Source organism: Phocoena phocoena, chromosome 16, assembly GCF_963924675.1.
Source record: "Phocoena phocoena chromosome 16, mPhoPho1.1, whole genome shotgun sequence".
Taxonomy (NCBI): Eukaryota; Metazoa; Chordata; class Mammalia; order Artiodactyla; family Phocoenidae; genus Phocoena; species Phocoena phocoena.
In genome coordinates this window covers 50,098,891-50,118,466 of record NC_089234.1, presented here as the reverse complement: position 1 = coordinate 50,118,466, position 19,576 = coordinate 50,098,891, and positions in this window count along the sequence as shown.

Sequence of the window (19,576 nt, the reverse complement as noted above, 5' to 3'; positions counted from 1 at the left end):
CATGCCACAACCACTGAAGCCCATGCGTCTAGAGCCTGTGCTCCGCAACAAGGGAAGCCACGGCGATGAGAAGCCCACGCACTGCAATGAAGAGTAACCCCTACTTGCCACAACTAGAGAAAGCCCATGCACAGCAACAAAGACCCAGTGCAGCCAAAAATAAATAAATAAATTTAAGTTAAAATAATAACATTAAAAAATTTTTTTTTAATGTTTAAATAAATAAATAAATACTTAAAAAAAGTTTCCAGGTGAAACTGACATTCCCTGTTGTCAAGGAGCCAGTGGCTCTGAGTGAGCTCTCACCATAGCGGGAATGCTGGCCTGCCTCAAGGGGCATTTCTGCGTTTCCTGAGTTGGTTGCCTGTATATTGGAAACCTCACTGATCAGAGGCCATGACAGAAGGCAACATTTACTGTCACCGTTAAAGGTTATTTAAGGAATGCACATTTCCTCCTGTACAACTGTTTTTCCCTTTGCCATAGCAGTAGAGGGCAATATGATAAAGTCTCAGTTCAGTTCAATTTGACAGACTACTCATTGAGAATCTGTTGTGCTGGGACTAGTGAGATGAAGAGCTAAGGACTGCCCTGCTTACGAGGTACCACTTAAGTGGATTTGATGTGGGATGTGTTGAACTCAGCGACATGGTCAGTGGGGAAAGAAAGGGAATCAGGGCTAGGATTATGGAAATAAACCAGCTCTGGAATTTTCCTCTCTAAACAGATGGCCAGCATTGTAATATACTGTGTAAAGGGAGTTCCAATACCTTGTATTTAGTATCTGAATGAATGTGACTGTAGGCCTGGCTCATCCCTGAAGTTGCATGGATGGAGTACAGCAGTCCTCCTCATCCATGAGGATACATTCCAAGACCCCCAGTGGATGCCTGAAACCTTGGATAGCGCTGGACCCTATATATGCTATATATTTTCCTATACATACATGATAAAGTTTAATTTATAAATTAGGCACAATAAGCGATTAGGAACAATAACTAATTATAATATAGAAGAATGATAAAAATATACTGTAATAAAAATTATGTGAATGTGGTCTCTCTCTCTCTCTCAAAATATCTTATGGTACAAACTTAATGCCCTTACTGTACACTGTGGCTGTAACTTTTGCAGTTTGAACTGCAACAGCAAAACTAGCACAAATTTCTTTTTCCTTCTTCATAATTTCACAATAGAATATTTGTTCTTACAGTAGATCTTAGCAACCTCAGCATATGAATTTTTTTTCTTCCCTTACTAAGTCAACGACTTTCCCTTTTCAGTGAAAGGAAGGACTCTGTGGCTTCTCTTTGGCATATCTGAACTGCCAGCATCACAACTCTTGTACTTTCGGGCCATTATTAAGTAAAATAAGGGTGACATGAACACAAGCCCTGCAATACTGCGACTGTCAGTCTGATAACTGAGACGGCTACTAAGAGACTAACTGGCAGGAGACGCTCAACAAAGGGATGCTTCCCATTTCAGGCAGGACAGAGTGGGGCGAATGGGATGAGACTTCATCGTGCTGTTTAGAACAGGGCACAATTTAAAACTTATGAATTTTTTTTCCTGGAATTTTTCATTTAATATTTTGGGACTGCTGTTGATCGTGTGTGATTGAAACCACAGACGGGGAAAGCTCAGATAAGAGGGAGCTGCTGTACCTAGAGCTACATGATTCATCCCTGCAGATCTGGCCCTTACTTCTGGTTAGGGGTAGTGAGTCAGGGCCCTGTTTCCTGAAGCAAGGGCCAGTGTGAGGTAAGCATACTTTCAGAGTCTGGTCTACAGAAATAGGGATTGAAGCATAGTTTCATTTTCCACATTGTACTGATCACCCCCATTCTTTTTCTTACAACTTACTTCATTTGGCTTCTGGGATGCCAAACGACTTGATGGTTCTTCTACCTCACTGGTTATTCTTCTCAGTCTCTGTAACTGGTTCCTCCTCATTTCCTGACCTCCTCGGATAAGTGCAGATTCACTTATCCGACAGTTTACTCAACATTTCCACTTGAGCCTCTCAAACACAACAGGTTCCAAATCAGAGCTCCTTCTTTCCACCTGCCCCATCTGTAATCTTCCACATCTCAGTTTATGGCAAATCTGGTCTTCTAGTTGCTCAGCAAATGAAGACTTGAGCCATCATCGTTCCTCTCTCTCTCTCTCATGCACATGACATCTATGTTGTAAAGAAATGCTGTTGGCCCTACCTTCAGAACACATCCAGGGTTCAACACTTCTCACGGCCTCCTCTGTTACCACCTTGGGGGGAGCCTTCAGCATTTCATCTACATTCTGTATCATGACAATAATTGTCAAACTGCTTCTTACTCTGCTCCTCCTGCATAATCAGTTTTCAACACAGTACAGAAACGTATTCATGGAATATCTAAACCAGATAATGCCAGTCTTCAAAAGCCAGTCTGCAAATACTTCATGTCATTCACAGTGGAAGCCAGTGTTCTTATGAGGGTCTGTGTGGTCTAGCCTCAGTGACTTCTCAGACTTATCCCCTGAGGTCCTTATGCTCGGTGGCTCCACTGCAGCCCGCTGGTAGCTCCAGCACCCAAACAACCTCCTCCCAGTCTCCACACTGGCTGCTTCCTCTGCTTTCATCCAGTTATCTGCATACTTAACCTTCCTTATCTCCTTCTGGTCTTTACTCATTTGTCACTATCTCAATATGGCCTGCTTAGATCACCGTATTTTATTTTTTTCTTTCATTGAAGTCCAGTTGCTGTACAATATTATATAAGTTACAGGTGTACAATATAGTGAGTCACAATTTTTAAAGGTTATAGTTATTAGAAAGTATTGGTTATATTCCCCTACATCCTTGTAGCTTATTTTACAGCTAATAGTTTGTACCTCTTAATCCCCTACCCCTATATTGCCGCTCTCCTCTTCTGTCTCCCCACTGGTAGCCACTAGTTTGTTCTCTATATTTGTGAGTCTGCTTTTTTTTTGTTACATTCACTAGTGTGTTGTATTTTTTTAGATTCCACTTATAAGTCATATCATGCAGTATTTGTCTTCTCTGCCTGACTTATCTCACATAGCATAATGCCAAGTCCATCCATGTTGCTGTATATGGCAAAATTTCATTCTTTTTTATGACTGAGTAGTATTCCATTGTATATACACGCCACATCTTCTTTGTCCATTCATCTATTGATGGCACTTAGGTTGCTTCAGTATCTTGGCAATTGTAAATAATGCTGCTATGAACATGGGGGTGCATGAATTAGTGTTATTGTTTTTTTCGGATATATACCCAGCAGTGGAATTTCTGGATCGTATGGTAGTTCTATTTTTAGTTTTTTGAGAAACCTCTATACTGTTTTCCACAGTGGCTGCACCAATTTACTTTCCCACCAACAGTGCAAGAGGGTTCCCTTTTCTCCACATCCTCGCCAACATTTGTTATTTGTGTTCTTTTTGATGATAGCCATTCTGGCAGGTGTGAGGTGATACCTCATTGTGGTTTTGATTTGCATTTCCTTAATGATCAGTGATGTTGAGCATCTTTTCATGTGCCTGTTGGCCATCTGCATATTGCAACCTGCATCCACCCTCCCCACCACCCTCCTTTGACAGGCGTTCCTGGTCCTGAGTAAGTAGTAAACTTACTCAGTAAGTAAGTAGTAAACTTATTCAGCTTTTTTTTTTCTTCATCACAGATATTATCACCTTCCAATGTATGTATGTTTTTCACTGTTTGCTGTTTGTCTTCCCTCCATCCTCCCCTCCCACCTACACACCAGAAGGAAAGGTGCATGTGGATAGGGTTTTTTGTTTGTTCACCATTGTATCACAAGTGCCTTGAAATGGATCTGGTAGATGGCGGGGGCTCAATAAGTTGGTTGAATGAATGAATCCCGCAATCCTGTGCCTTCTTAATAAGTGCTTTCAAATACTGGGAGGTTCCGGGTTTTCATTTGGAAAAGGAGTGGTCAGTGAATTCTTAACCCACTCTTTGCTTTTACTCAACTCTAGAATGTATTTTGTCATATAATACCATAGAATTTAGATGTAATTTTTAAAATTGACATCATTAGGTGTTTCCCCCTCTGAAAAAAAGGGATACTCAGATATCTTAGGGAGAGTCAGACTTGCTGATCAAGCGGCTTGCACCATGCTTTGATTTTCTTAGGAATTCCTGGAATTCCTTCTCATTAAAGGAATAATTCTTCTCATTAAATAATTCTTCTCAATAAATTTAATTCTTCTCATTAAACATAAGCTATTTCAGCCCTGACGTGCTAGGTTCAGAGTGTTGGAGATAACTGACTCTAGCGCTGAGATATGCCAGTTGAGTCAGGCACCTAAAGTCACAGTAGTCGTCTTTGCTGGCATTATCAGTACCACGAAAAAACGGTTCTTATCACATCTTTCATTTTGAAGACGTGTGCATCTTTCTCCTTGGAAAAGAGAATCATGTATCGTTCCCATTTCTTCATGTAGAATGCTAAAAAGACATTCGCTCAGGGGTTGGAATGATCAAATCCATATTTTCCTTCAATAAATAATCAAGATCAGGAAATAATACAAACCCCAACTCATCTCTAAGAATATAGAAAAGTGGGGATTGATGTTTAATTGCAAATGCTTGCATGAGCCAGTGTATCTCGTCGGCACTTCAGTGGGGATTTCAAACCCTAAACCCTGCTTTCTAGTTTATTTAGGTTTGATGCTGTCAGGAGTGTTTTTAATTATTTTTTTAACTCTTTGGTAAAAGGAAGATAATTGATTCTGATAGCTCTTCTCTAAACCAGAATCTACTCTCACTCTTTATATACCCTTTGGAGTAAAGAAAGACAGAAAAATACACTGGTGATGGCTTTGCAGTATGAATTGTAGGGGAGATAAAGGCAACAGGCCCTCCTGAGCTCACATTCTTCTTTTCCCGTGAAAACATTTCTGTGATTCCTTGCAATTCTCTCAAGACCAGAGGATAAAGATTGTGCTGTAGATGTAACAGTCTTAATTAGTAAAACTGACAAGAAAATACTTATCTCTTTATATTGAATGACAGGAAAACACAACCTGGGGAATTTGTCACTTACGACTGAACAGAATCACATTTGAGTCTTACACATTTGTGTCAACCTGATTAGTTCACAGACAGGTTTTGGTTTAGCTTCCTGGATCATGAATATTTTGAATTCTTAGTTTTTCTTATCAGCAAAGAAAAACAGTTTATAACATGAGGCCTGAACAAACAAAGTACTTTAGACCCTTTACAGTTTCCCTGCTATAGAAGCCGGTTTTCTGCTTAAAAGGGAAACTCGCTTTTTAAAATTTCATTTTTTTTTTTTTTGATCAGAGATGGGGGGGTTCACCACTTTATTTTCTAATTTTTTTAAGGAAGGAAGACTTGTATTTTTGAATTCCACAATACTAATTCCACGACAGCTTTTCTAGCCATAATTGTACCTCCAAAAATAGTCACTTTACTGAAACAACTCTCTCTTCAAAAGAGCATAAATATTTATCATTCCTCCTTGATAAATACTACACATGTATGCCAAGAACTGATTCATTCTTTGCAAGTCAGCAGTTTCATCCAATAGTAAAGAAACATGTCTACTATCATACGTGGTGTTATTTGCTACAGAGAATTCACCAAAGCCTGTTCTGAGCAGAATATTTGGCATTAGTTCTGTATGAATCACAAGAGTTTTATCAATAGATAGTGTAGCTTGTACCTTTTTTCCTTGTGTGAAATACAGCTTTGAAAAATGCCTCTCTTGGTCTCTTACATAACTTAAGTGAGTGAATTAATTTGGGGACACTAACATTATTTTTATTAATTTTTCCAGAAAGACATTGCATCTTTGAAAATGAACCACAAGCTTTGATGACTTCATGTCACTACTAGCTAAGGTTTCCTTACAGTAGCAGCATGGTTTTTCTGGGCTCCGGGGGAGCAGGAGGAAGGCAGTGCCAGGGACAGCTGGCACGATTCCTCTTTCTGTCAATGATGGGGATGTGGCCTTTCAATCATGAGCCTTGCTTAATTTGGTCCATGAACCAGGAGAGTGTCGTATTTGTAAACATTCTCTTCAAAAAAGGGAAAAGGTTCTAAGTGTATATTTGTCCAGATTGGTAATGTCCACAGAAAAAAAAAGAAAAAAGAAAAAATTGGCTTTCTTGTACTTCTGGCTGGGTCCTACCTGACTTGCAGGGTTCACTGGAGACTTGGGCCCCAGGAACAAGAGAAGAGCCCAAAATGACAGGCTGGGCCTGTTTCTGCCTGGGCCCCTGCCATGCTTCACGCTTCTGTTAAGGTCTGTATCCTTTGTCAAAAAAAGTTAGGAATTTATATGGTGTATGGGTGTATGTATGTGTGTTTACTACCCACAAATCCAAAACCTATTTCCAGAGGTAGAACAGCACACTAAGGACTAGGAGTTAATAAAGTGGTTGGTTCCATCAATCCCTATTTTCAGATATTCATTATTGTATTTTCTGGTCATATTTTATTTTTTAGGTACTTATGCTACATCACTGTAGGTACAGATTCACTTGTCCCAGCACACAGAGTTATGTCCCCACTTAAGTCACCTCTTTTATTTATATTTACAACATCAGTGTGAGTGGTACTACATTTTCAAACTTTTCTGTGGCTTTATTGAGGTGAGTTGATTTATAATAAAATGCACATATAAAGAGTATATCATTTGATAAGTTTAACAGATGTGTACACCCATGAAACCGTCGAGAAACCATTTTGCCATCAAGATAACATATCCATCACCCTCAAAAATTACTTTGTGCCTATTCGTAATTGTACCCTCCAGCTCTCTAACCCTCCATCCCCAGGCAATCACTGATCTGCTTCCTGTTATTGTAAATTAGTCTGCATTTTCTGGAATTTAATACAAATGGAATCATATAGAACGCACTCTTTCTTGTCTGGCTTCTTTCACTCACCGTCATTGTTTTGAGATTCAAACATGATGTATGTATTAGTAGTTTTTTCTCCCATTTTTGTTGTTGAGCAGTGTTCCACCATATGGACATACAGCAATTTCTTTATCTTGTTGATGGACATTTGTGTTGTTTTCCGTCAGTGGCTACTACAAACAAAACTATTACTAACGTTAATGAACAGATCTTTAAATGGGCATATGCTTTCATTTCTCTTGGGTACACACTTAGGAGTGGAATGGCTGCATCATATAGTATATGTATTTTTAACTTTTTATAAAACTTTCAGACTGTTTTACAAAGTGTTTGTATCATTTTCCATTCCTTTCAGCAGTGGATGAGAGTTCCACTTGCTCCACATCCTTGAAAGAATTGGTATGGCCACTCTTTTAATTTTCAAGTTTCTAATAGTGGATAGTGGAATCTCATTGTGTTTTTTTTTTTTTTTAACATCTTTATTGGGGTATAATTGCTTTACAATGGTGTGTTAGTTTCTGCTTTATAACAAAGTGAATCAGTTATACATATACATATGTTCCCATATCTCTTCTCTCTTGCGTCTCCCTCCCTCCCACCCTCCCTATCCCACCCCTCCAGGCGGTCACAAAGCACCCAGCCGATATCCCTGTGCCATGCAGCTGCTTCCCACTAGCTATCTACCTTACGTTTGTTAGTGTATATATGTCCATGCCTCTCTCTTGCCCTGTTACAGCTCACCCTTCCCCCTCCCCATATCCTCAAGTCCATTCTCCAGTAGGTCTGTGTCTTTATTCCTGTCTTACCCCTAGGTTCTTCATGACATTTTTTTTTCTTAAATTCCATATATATGTGTTAGCATATGGTATTTGTCTTTTTCTTTCTGACTTACTTCACTCTGTATGACAGACTCTAGGTCTATCCACCTCATTACAAATAGTTCAATTTCGTTTCTTTTTATGGCTGAGTAATATTCCATCGTATATATGTGCCACATCTTCTTTATCCATTCATCCGATGATGGGCACTTAGGTTGTTTCCATCTCCTTGCTATTGTAAATAGAGCTTCAATGAGCATTGTGGTACATGACTCTTTTGGAATTCTGGTTTTCTCAGGGTATATGCCCAGTAGTGGGATTGCTGGGTCACATGGTAGTTCTGTTTGTAGTTTTAATTTGCATTTCCCTAACGTCTAACGATGTTCATCTAATAACCCTTGACTGATGCGTATGCACTTATTTACCATCATGTATCTTTTTTGGTGATATATCCATTCAAATGTTTCATCCATTTTGAATTTTTTAAATTATTTTTTATTGTTTTAGACTTCTTTATATATTCTGGATGTGGTTTCATTGATTTTTCTCTATTGTTCTTCTGTTCTATTTCATCAATTTCAATCTAATTTTTACTGTTTCCTTCCTTGTGCTTACTTTGTCTTTATTTGTTCTTTTTTTTTTTCTAATTTGTTAAGAGATAAGCCGTGGTCATTGAACTGAAAATTTTCTTCTTTCTAAAATATCAGTATTTAGTGGTGTAAATGTCCCCTTCGATACTGCCTTAGTTGCATTCCAATAACTTTTGATATGTTGTATTTTCGTAATCATTCAGTTCAAAATACTAATTTCCCATTCTGATGTCTCCTTTGACCCATGAATTATTTTAAAATGCAATCCAGAGCTAGAATTAAAGGTAAAGGTAAATGTAAATGGGGAAATAAACACCCACAGCAGATCTTGCTCTGGAGTGCAAGTCAGTGTGGACAGTTGGGGAGAGACTAAACAAAGTGGGAAAATACCAGAACAGGTCCGAGTTCTCTTAAGTTGGAACACAGTTACTGAAGACTTGAAATAAACAGACTCAAAAATGTGCATAACTAGAGCAGCAGTCCAGGGAAGGCTCCATTTCTGCAGTTGTCTTGAAAAGGATGGGCGTCTCTGGGTGGCTTCGTGGCAAAGATGAGGAAGGAAGCAGGTAGAAGAAATAAACAATACTATACAAACAAAAGAGGACTGATGAATTGGAAGATACTCCAACTTTCTCTATTTATGATTCTATCCCCAAGTAAATTGTACTCTCTGTAGCAAGAGAGAAGGATACTGTTCAACTAAGAAACCCAGCAAACTAATCCAAAAGTTTTAACCTTCCTACATAGAAGGAGGTCAACTGCTAATCTGGAAAAAGAGAAGACATTTTAAAATTAAAGGAAATCAACTGCTAATCTAGAAAAATGGAAGACATTTTAAAATTAAATGAAATCAAATCAAAATTAAAGGGCCACACAAAACAACTCTAAATAGAAATTGAAAATAAGAATCAACTTATTTAGCTAATGAAAACATTTGCCTAAAATGAAAATGAAACAGGAAAATGGTAGGAATTAAATACTACTAAAAAAACACTTGCAAATAAAGAACACCTTGATTCAAAATTTACAACTTTGATTCAAAAATAAAAATTCCCAAGAGAAATGAACAAAAAAATTAAAAGAACAAGATGAAATGACATGTGATCAAATCAGGAAAGAATTTGAAGTAAAAGGACAAATAATCGGATGAATGAAGACGAAATTATAGGTGCCCAAAGGATAGTGGACTGAAGTAATAAAACAGAAAAAAAGAGAAGTAAATACAATTAAGAAAGAGGGTAGAAGAATCTGAAAAACAAGTTATAAAAGATAGATAAAGAAGATCCAGAGCACCTATTATTGGAATCTCTGAAGAATAAAAACAAAATATAGAATGAAACCAATACCTAAAATTGTAATCCCAAAAAAAATCTGTAAATAAAAAAGTGATCTGTATCTATATATCAAAATATTACACTGTAAGTTTGGAAAATTGACCAGTAACCAACAGCTCTGGCACATATCCTGGTGAAACTTTTAATCTTTAAAAATAAAGAAAAAAAAAAAACAAACCTCTGGCCTCCAGGCAAAAAAATCATATAGCTGACAAAGGAAAGAGAAACAGTGTGGCATCAAATTTCTTTCCATCAACCTACAAAGCAAGAACAAAGAGGAGCATCATTTTTAAACAACTCAAGGAAAAAAAGTGATAGCCAAGGACTTTATGTCCAGACAAACTGTTCTTCATATATCAGAATTACAAAAAACAGTTCTAATACAGTTGGCCCTCCCTATGTGCTGGTTCTGCATCTGTGGATTCAATCGAGGATCAAAAATATTTGGAAGAAAATAAGTTCCTAAAACCAAAACTTGAATTTGTGGCACACCGGTAACTATTTATATAGCACATACATTGTATTAGGTATTATAAGTAATCTAGAGATAATTTAAAGTATATGGGAAGATGTGCATAGACTATGTAGTATTTGCAAATACTACGCCATTTTATAGAAGGTGCTTGAGCATCCGTAGAATTTGGTATCCATGGGGGATTTGTTCCAGGACCTGTGGATACCAAGGGATGAGTGTATTCAAAAACTCAGGGGATACCATACTCAGAGCCCTTCCTGAAGAATCTATGACAGATGAGCTTTGTCTCTACCAAGAGTGACTGGGGAGCTTTGGCAAGTTGTGATGACTATGACCACTGAACGAACCACTTCCACTCTGCCCTTGCCTGGAAGAAGGTCTAAGTTCTGCTCTGCCTCCCCTCGATACTAGCTTGACTGTCAGAAATGAGGCCCAAATGGGCAGACCTGAGATCAACCAGGCAGAGATGTTTTCTATGTGAATGTTGCCTGTGTGTGAGCACTAAATCTTTAAAAACTAACTGGAAATATCTTGCTCATTTCAACAGCGAAATATGTTCTCTGTGGATTCCATCCCCAGTCGTGGCTACTTAAGATAATAGACAACTGAATTATAGAAATGAAAGGCGGGAAAAGGCAGGAGTCTACAGGCTGCCCATGAAAATTTGCAGAGGAGAATTTATGAATTTGAGTTATACAGACAGGAGCAGACTGTCTTGCATAGAGGAAACAACAAAGAAGGTGAGAAGTTTTCATTGTTCCCAGTGTTTATCTCGTGGGTATTTGAATGCCTCTGTTGCCTGACAAAGACAGTGTTCGGTGCCCTTCCATATTATGTTAAATTGGGGGAGGGATGTGTTCCTCGAGTTTCAGAAATACCCTAAGCCCTCATAGCATCCTTGGTGCCAGTAGGAGGTATGGGCATCCCTGAATGGTTTTAAGGGTTTCCTCCCTCTGTTTATATTCCTTTTGAAATAGACCCTTGCTATTCAAAGTGTGCCTAGTACCAGCAGTACTGGCATCATTGAGGAGCTTGTTAGAGATGCAGAATCTGTCTGCATTTCTAAAGTATCTTAAGCTTGAATATACATACAAATTATCTGGAGATCTTGTTAAAGGTAGATTTTGGTTCAGAAGTCTGGGGTGGGGCCCAAGATTCTGTATTTCTAACAAGCTCTCAGGTGATTTCAATGTTTCTGGTCCTCGGGTCCTTGTGATACACTTAGATCACTTATACTCAGTTCCCTTCCAGAAGAGGTTTGTTGAAGGAACCTTTTCTGATATTCCCTGGCAGGCTAATGTGTCCTGTGTTTCCCTATACATATCTAAAAAGAGCAATAAGCCATCATAAGTGGAGAGGATCTCCTGAGGACCCAGAACTGGGTTTTGTCTACAGTGGTTATTCCTAGACTAAATTTCCCTTATCTAGTCTTCTCAGGAAATCACATAGAATCAGGAATCACAGTTATCCATACCTATCTTGAAGTTTTTAGTGACCTCTTGACTATTGTGCAGATTCAAGAAAGGGCTGGCTCTTAATGTATAGCTGAATTTATTGTGTAAGACATTAGTAGGAATATAATATAGTGAAATCCAACAAACAAAAAACAGTGCTACTTCATCTTGATTGCTTATCAAATCACATAGGGCCTTCTAAAAAATGTCATTTCCTAAGCCTAACCTCAGAGATATTGAATCTAAATCTTTACAGGCAACAAGTATTTGCATTTTTAAAAACGTCACGGGGGCTTCCCTGGTGGTGCAGTGGTTGAGAGTCCGCCTGCCGATGCAGGGGACATGGGTTCGTGCCCCGGTCTGGGAAGATCCCACATGCCACGGAGTGGCTGGGCCCATGAGCCATGGCCGTTGAGCCTGCGCGTCCGGAGCCTGTGCTCTGCAAACGGGAAAGGCCACAACAGTGAGAGGCCCACATACCACAACAAAACAAAACAAAACTTCACGGGTGATTCTGATGCCAAGATAGTTTCAGAACACTATTCTGTGTAAATTATTCTTCTGGAATTATATAACCTGGTGGTACAAGATCAAACTGACAAGAGATAATAAGAATTGGAGATTCAAACAACCCAGTTATCAAGCTTGGTCTAATGGAGAAATACAGAACTCTGCACTCAGTAACTGGAAAATACATATTTCTTTTCAAACACATATGTAATAATTACAAAAACTGTCCACAAACTAAGCTATTAATCAAGTCTTAACAAATGCAAAAGAATGATTAGTATACAGATCATGTTTTCTATCAACAATTAAACTCAATTTTTACTGAAAAAGCCCCACAGGCTCAGAAATTTAAGATACATACTTCCAGACAATACATAAGTCAAACAAAATCATAATGAATATTAGAAAATGCTTAGAATGGAAAAATAATAAAACCATGAAATGTTGACGTTTGTAGGATGAAGACAAGTGGTAATTCAAGCTCATGAGGAAAAAAAAATCTAAAAATCTATAAACTAAGAGTTCAACTTAAAAAACTTGGAAGTGAATAACAGACAAAAGAACAGAAAAAATGAAATGTAATGCAAATGCAAATTTGGTTCTTCTAAAAGATCACTTGAAAAATACTCAGAAAAAATGACAAGAAAAGGGGGAAAAAGTGATATTAAGAATAAAAAGAGGGCATGTCTAACTGTACAACAAAGATTAAAAGTTAACAAGGTAATGCATAAATGGGACTTGTCTGTATATGTGAAAATCAAAACAAAGTTACCAGAAAATAAAATTTATCAAAATTGAACCAAGAAGAAATAAAAACCAACAAAATTAAACCTGTGGCTAAAAACAATCTCTCTATCCAAACATCAGCAACAACAACAAGAAGAAAAAAAGACCAAGAACATTTTATATTTAAATCCTAACATACACTCAAGTAACAGACAATTATAATAGTATATAAATTTTACTAGATAATATAATCTTATTTTGTAAAAATAACAACAAAACCATATGAAGATGGTATAAGAAAGAAACTTATAGGCCAATCTCACTCATGAACATAGATGCAAAATTTTAAAATATTTTTGTTAATCCATAGTATATAAGAAAGATAGTATATAATGTCTGATATTAATTATCCAAGGAAAGTATGAATGATTTTACATTAGAACATTATTATTGTATTTTACCTCATTAAAGAACTAAAGGAGAAAAAACACATCAATAGATACAGAGAATCTATCCATAATGTCCATATGCATTGAATAATAAAAATTTCTAGAAAACCAGGAGGTATTGAATTGGCCAAAAAGTTCATTTGCATTTTTCCTTAACTGAATCTGCTAATGGGTATCTGTCAACAACTGCATATAATATATTCAGAGGTGAAAGTCTAGAACCATTTTCTTTAAAATGAAACACAATATAAGTAGCTTGAGTCTTGTTCTGGAGGTCCTAGACAGTTCAGTAAGACAAGAAAAGAAGAAAAATTCATAAAAGTAGAAGAAAACTGTCATTATTCACATAGGATATAAATGTAAATATAGCTAACCCTAATGATTCTATTGGTGAATATTTATAAATAATAAGAATTATTTGAAAATTTGCTACACATAAATTCTATATCCAAATATAAATAGTATTTCTATATGCCAGCCACAAAGAATAGAAAATGTTATTATTTTAAAAGGTGAATTTAATAAGAGCAACCAAAAATGTAATGGATCAAAGAATATATCTGACAAAGAATACACAAGACCTCTATTAAGAAAATTATAAAATTTTATTAAAGAAAATAAAATTGATGATGAAATATACCAAGTTCAGGGAAAGGGAGACTCAATAATTTAGAAATGTCATGTCCCACACAAAGGACCCCTTTGATTTCGATAACAGTCCTAACAGAATTTTTCTTGGAATCTAACAAGGTGATTATTAAACTTATTAAGAGAACAATGTCAAGTAGAATTGAAACACACTTCAAAAGGGAGAGAAAGATGATGGAAAATACTCTACTGGATATCACAACTTCTTATAAAGCTATTAGTATTGTTAGTTAAGGAATAGACAACTAAAACAATAGAAAAGGACTTAAGAGTCCAGAAACAGATAAAACTTAAACTGTGATGGAGCCAGTGTGGCAAACTTTTATGAAAGATAACTATATAAAACAGTTGTGTTGGGAGAGTCGATTATATACATGGAGAATAATATTAGGTTCATATCTTACATAGTTCACAAAAATCAATTCTGGATGAATTGAATACTTTAGTCAAAAAGGAAATCCTTTAAAAATTTCCTGGGTTTAGAGGGATTGGTTCAAGATGCTGGAGTAGAAGGACATGCGCTCACTCCCTCTTGCAAGAGCACTGGGATCACAGCTAACTGCTAAACGATCATTGACAAGGAGACACTGGAACTCACCAAAAAAGGCACCTCACATCCAAAAACAAAGGAGAAGCCGCAATGAAGTGGTAGGAGGGCCGCAGTCACAGTAAAATCAAATCCCATAACCGCTTGGTGGGTGACTCACAAACTGGAGAAAAATTATTCCACAGAGGTCCACCCACTGCAGTGAAAGTTCTGAGCCCCACGTCAGGCTTCCCAACCTGGGTGTCTGGCAGTGGGAGAAGGAATTCCCAGATATCAGACTTTGAAGGCTAGCAGTATTTGATGGCAGGACTTCAGCAGGACTGGGGGGAACAGAAACTCCACTCGTGGAGGTTACACACAAACTAGTGTGTGAATCAGGATATAGAGAAAAGAGCAGTGACCCCATAGGAGAATGAGCCAGACCTAGTGTTGGAGGGTCTCCTGCAGGGCGGGGGGTGGCTGTGGCTCACTGCAGGGACAAGGACACAGTCAGCAGAAGTTCTGTGAAGTACTCCTTCGTGTGAACCCTCCCAGAGTCTGCCATTGGCCCCACCAAAGAGCCTGTAGGCTCCAGTGCTGGGTCACCTCAGGCCAAACAACCAACAGGGAGGGAACTCAGCCCCACCCATCAGCAGAAAAGCTTATTAAAGTTTTACTGAGCTCTGCCCCCCAGAGCAACACCCAGCTCTACTCACCACCAGTCCCTCCCATCAGGAACCTTGCCCAAGCCTCTTGATAGCCTCATCCACCAGAGGGCAGACAGCAGAAGCAAGACGACCTGCAATCCTGCAGCCTGTGGAACGAAAACCACATTCACAGAAAGACAAAACGAAAAGGCAGAGGAATGTGTACCAGTTGAAGGAACAAGATAAAACCCCAGAAAAACAACTAAATGAAATGGAGATAGGCAACCTTCCAGAAAAAGAATTCAGAATAATGATAGTGAACATGTTCCAGGACCTAGGAAAAAGAATGGAGGCAAAGATCAAGAAGATGCAAGAAACGTTTAACGAAGACCTAGAAGAATTAAAGAACAAACAAACAGGGATGAACAATACAAAAACTGAAATGAAAAATACACTAGAAGGAATCCATAGCAGAAAAGCTGAGACAGAAGAACAGATAAGTGACCTGGAAGACAGAATGGTAGAAATCACTGCTGCGGAACAGAAAAAAGATTGAAAAGAATTGAAGACAGCCTAAGAGACCTCTGGGACCACATTAAACACACCAACATTCACATTATAGGTGTCCCAGAAGGAGAAGAGAGAGAGAAAGGACCTGAGGAAATATTTGAAGAGGTTATAGTAGAAAACTCCCCTAACATGGGAAAGGAAATAGCCACCCAAGTCCAGGAAGCGCAGAGAGTCCTAGGCAGTATAAACCCAAGGAGAAACATGCCCAGACACACAGTAATCAAATTGACAAAAATTAAAGACAAAGAAAAATTATTAAAAGCAACAAGGGAAAAACAACAAATAACATACAAGGGAACTCCCGTAAGGTTAACAGGTGATTTCTCAGCAGAAACTCTACAAGCCAGAAGGGAGTGGCATGATATATTTAAAGTGATGAAAGGGAAGAACCTACAACCAAGATTACTCTACACAGCAAGGATCTCATTCAGATTTGACAGAGAAATCAAAAGCTTTACAGACAAGCAAAAGCTAAGAGAATTCAGCACCACCAAACCAGCTCTACAACAAATGCTTAAGGAACTTCTCTAAGGAGGAAACACAGAGAAGAAAAGAACTTACAAAAACAAACCCAAAACAATTAAGGTAATGGTAATAGGAACATACATATTCATAATTACCTTAAATGTGAATGGATTAAATGCTCCAACCAAAAGACACAGACTGACTGAATGGATACAAAAGCAAGACCCATATATATGCTGTCTACAAGAGACCCACTTCATATGTAGGGACATATACAGACTGAAAGTGAGGGGATGGAAGAAGGTATTCCACGCAAATGGAAATCAAAAGAAAGCTGGAGTAGCGATACTCATATCAGACAGCCACATGTAAAAGAATGAAATTAGAACAGTCCCTAGCACCATACACAAAAACAAACTCAAAATGGATTAAAGACCTAAATGTAAGACTGGACACTAGAAAACTCTTAGAGGAAAACATAGGAAGAGCAGTTTTTTTTTCTTTTTTTTTGCGGTACGCGGGACGGTACGCGGGACTCTCACTGTTGTGGCCTCTCCCGTTGCGGAGCACAGGCTCCAGATGCGCAGGCTTAGCGGCCATGGCTCATGGGCCCAGCTGCTCTGCAGCATGTGGGATCTTCCTGGACCTGGGGCATGAACCCGTGTCCCCTGCATCAGCAGGTGGACTCTCAACCACTGCGCCACCAGGGAAGCCCAAGAACAGTCTTTGACATATATCACAGCAAGTTCTTTTTTGACCCACCCCCTAGAGTAATGGAAATAGAAAGCAAGATAAACAAATGGGACCTAATGAAGCTTAAAAGCTTTTGCACAGCAAAGGAAACTATAAACAAGATGAAAAGACAGCCCTCAAAATGGGAGAAAATATTTGCAAACGAATCAACAGAGAAAGGATTAATCTCTAAAATATATAAACAGTTCATGCAGCTGAATATTAAAAAAAAAAACAACCCAATCAAAAAATGCACAGAAGACCTAGATAATCATCTCCCCAAAGAAGACATACAGATGACCAAGAGGCACGTGAAAAGCTGCTCAACATCACTAATTATTAGAGAAATGCAAATCAAAACTATAATGAGGTATCACCTCACACCAGTTACAATGGGCATCATCAGAAAATATGCAAACAACAAGTGCTAAAGAGTGTGTGCAGAAAAGGAAACCTTTTTGCACTGTTGGTGGGAATGTAAATTGATACAGCCACTATGGAGAACAGTATGGAGGTTCCTTAAAAAACTAAAGTCAAAATTACCATATGACCCAGCAATCCCACTACTGGGCATATTATACCCAGAGAAAACCATAATTCAAAAAGGCACATGCTCCCCAACGTTCATTGCAGCAGTATTTACAATAGCCAGGTCATGGAAGCAACCTAAATGCCCATCGACAGAAGAATGGATAAAGAAGATGTGGTACATATATACAGTGGAATATTACTCAGCCATAAAAAGGAACGAAACTGGGTCATTTGTAGAGACATGGATGGACCTAGAGACTGTCATACAGAGTGAAGTAAGCCAGAAAGAGAAAAACAAATATCGTATATTAATGCATATATGTGGAATCTTAGAAAAATGGTCCACATGAACCGGTTTGCAAGGCAGAAATTGAGACACAGATGTAGAGAACAAACGTATGGGCACCGAGGGGGGAAAACAGGGGGTGGGGTGCTGGTGGGATGGATTGGGAGATTGGGGTTGACATATATACACTAATATGTATAAAATAGATAACTAATAAGAACCTGCTCTATAAAAAACAATTAAATGAAATAAAATTTAAAAAAATATATAGAGTGGTTTATATCCTGCAAAAAAAAAAATTTTCTTGTAAGAAATACAAGAAAATATTTCTATGACTTTGAGGTAGAGAATTATTTCTTAATCAAGACACAACAAGCACAAACTGATTAACTTGACTACAGTAAAATTAAAAGACCTGCTCATCAGACCATAAAGAAGGAGGATATACAAGTTATAAACTGGGAGAAATTATTTTCCACAGATACAGCTAAGAAACTATTAGTATCCAGAATATACAAAGAACTCTCCAGACTCAATAAGAATTAGACAAAGAAATCCACAGAGTAAAATAATGAACAAAACACACAAATAGTCATATTACAGAAGAGGAATTGCAAACGGCAATAAATACATCGAAAGATACTCCAACTTATTAGTATCAAGGAAAGACATTAAATACAAGATAACAATTTATAGTTCCCTGAATAGCAAAAGTTAATATCAAATGATACAAAGAATTAGTAAGAATATGGAGCAAGGCTAATTCTTAGAAACTGTTGGAGGAATGTTGATTTGGTAAAACTGCTTTGGAAAGCAGTTTGCTATTACCGAGTGAAGCTGAAGATGAACCTTTCCTTATGTCCTGACCATTCTCTATAACATAGAGAGACTCTTGTGATATTTGTAATATCAGAAAACTGTAAATAAATGTCAGTTGAGAAGAAAATGGAGCAAGTAGTTTTATGATCATACAAAGAAATACTGTAATACTATAATAATATAACAGTGAGAAATAAATGTGTTATATAGATGAATCTCCAAAAGAGAAAAAAAACTTGCAGAAAACTAGTTTTGAATAATAAAACTTTTGTGTTAAAGATACAAAAAATAAATAAGAGCAAAAAGTAGTAAGCTAAATGCACATGTGTGAAAGCTATATAGAAAAGAAATAGGATGATAAATTTAAAAATTCAGGAATGGGGTTACCTTTAGGTGGAAGAGAGAAGGACATAATTGCAGATTTTTAGAGAGAAACCTTCAGTAACACTGGGAAAGTTCTATATCTCAAATCAGGTGGTGAGTTTATGGCTATTATCTTTTATACCTTACATATTATAAATTATGTAAATGTATCCAATATTTGACAACAACATACTAGAAATGACTGACTCAGTCAAATATGTTTTTAGGGAAATAAAAAGAAAAAAACATCACACAAATGGCTAATCCAAAGCTGAGGCAAAACTTTGTGTTATCCCAATTCTTGAGGCAGCCAGAATGAGTCAGGTAATGCTTTTGTCCTCACCTAGAAAATGAATCCATTAAACATCTGTAGTTAAGGCCCTCAACAGCCCACATTTGTTTAAATCCGATTGATTGTTACCTTTTTTCATCTTATTTGACCTCTGAGCTGGATATCTCCTTCCTAATTATTTTTCTGAGATAGCTTCTCATTTTGGCTTCTAAGCCATACTCGCCTGTTTATTTCTGTTTTCTTACCATTTCAGGACACTTTGCTGGCTCTCTTTATCAGTCCTAGAAAACAGAAACCACACTAGGTATTTTAGCAGGGAGAATTTAATATAGAAAACTGGTTACACAGGTGTTAGAGCACTTAAAAAAAAATGAACACAGAAATAGTACCTGCAGGAAGCAGTTAACACCTCAAGGGCTGAGAAAT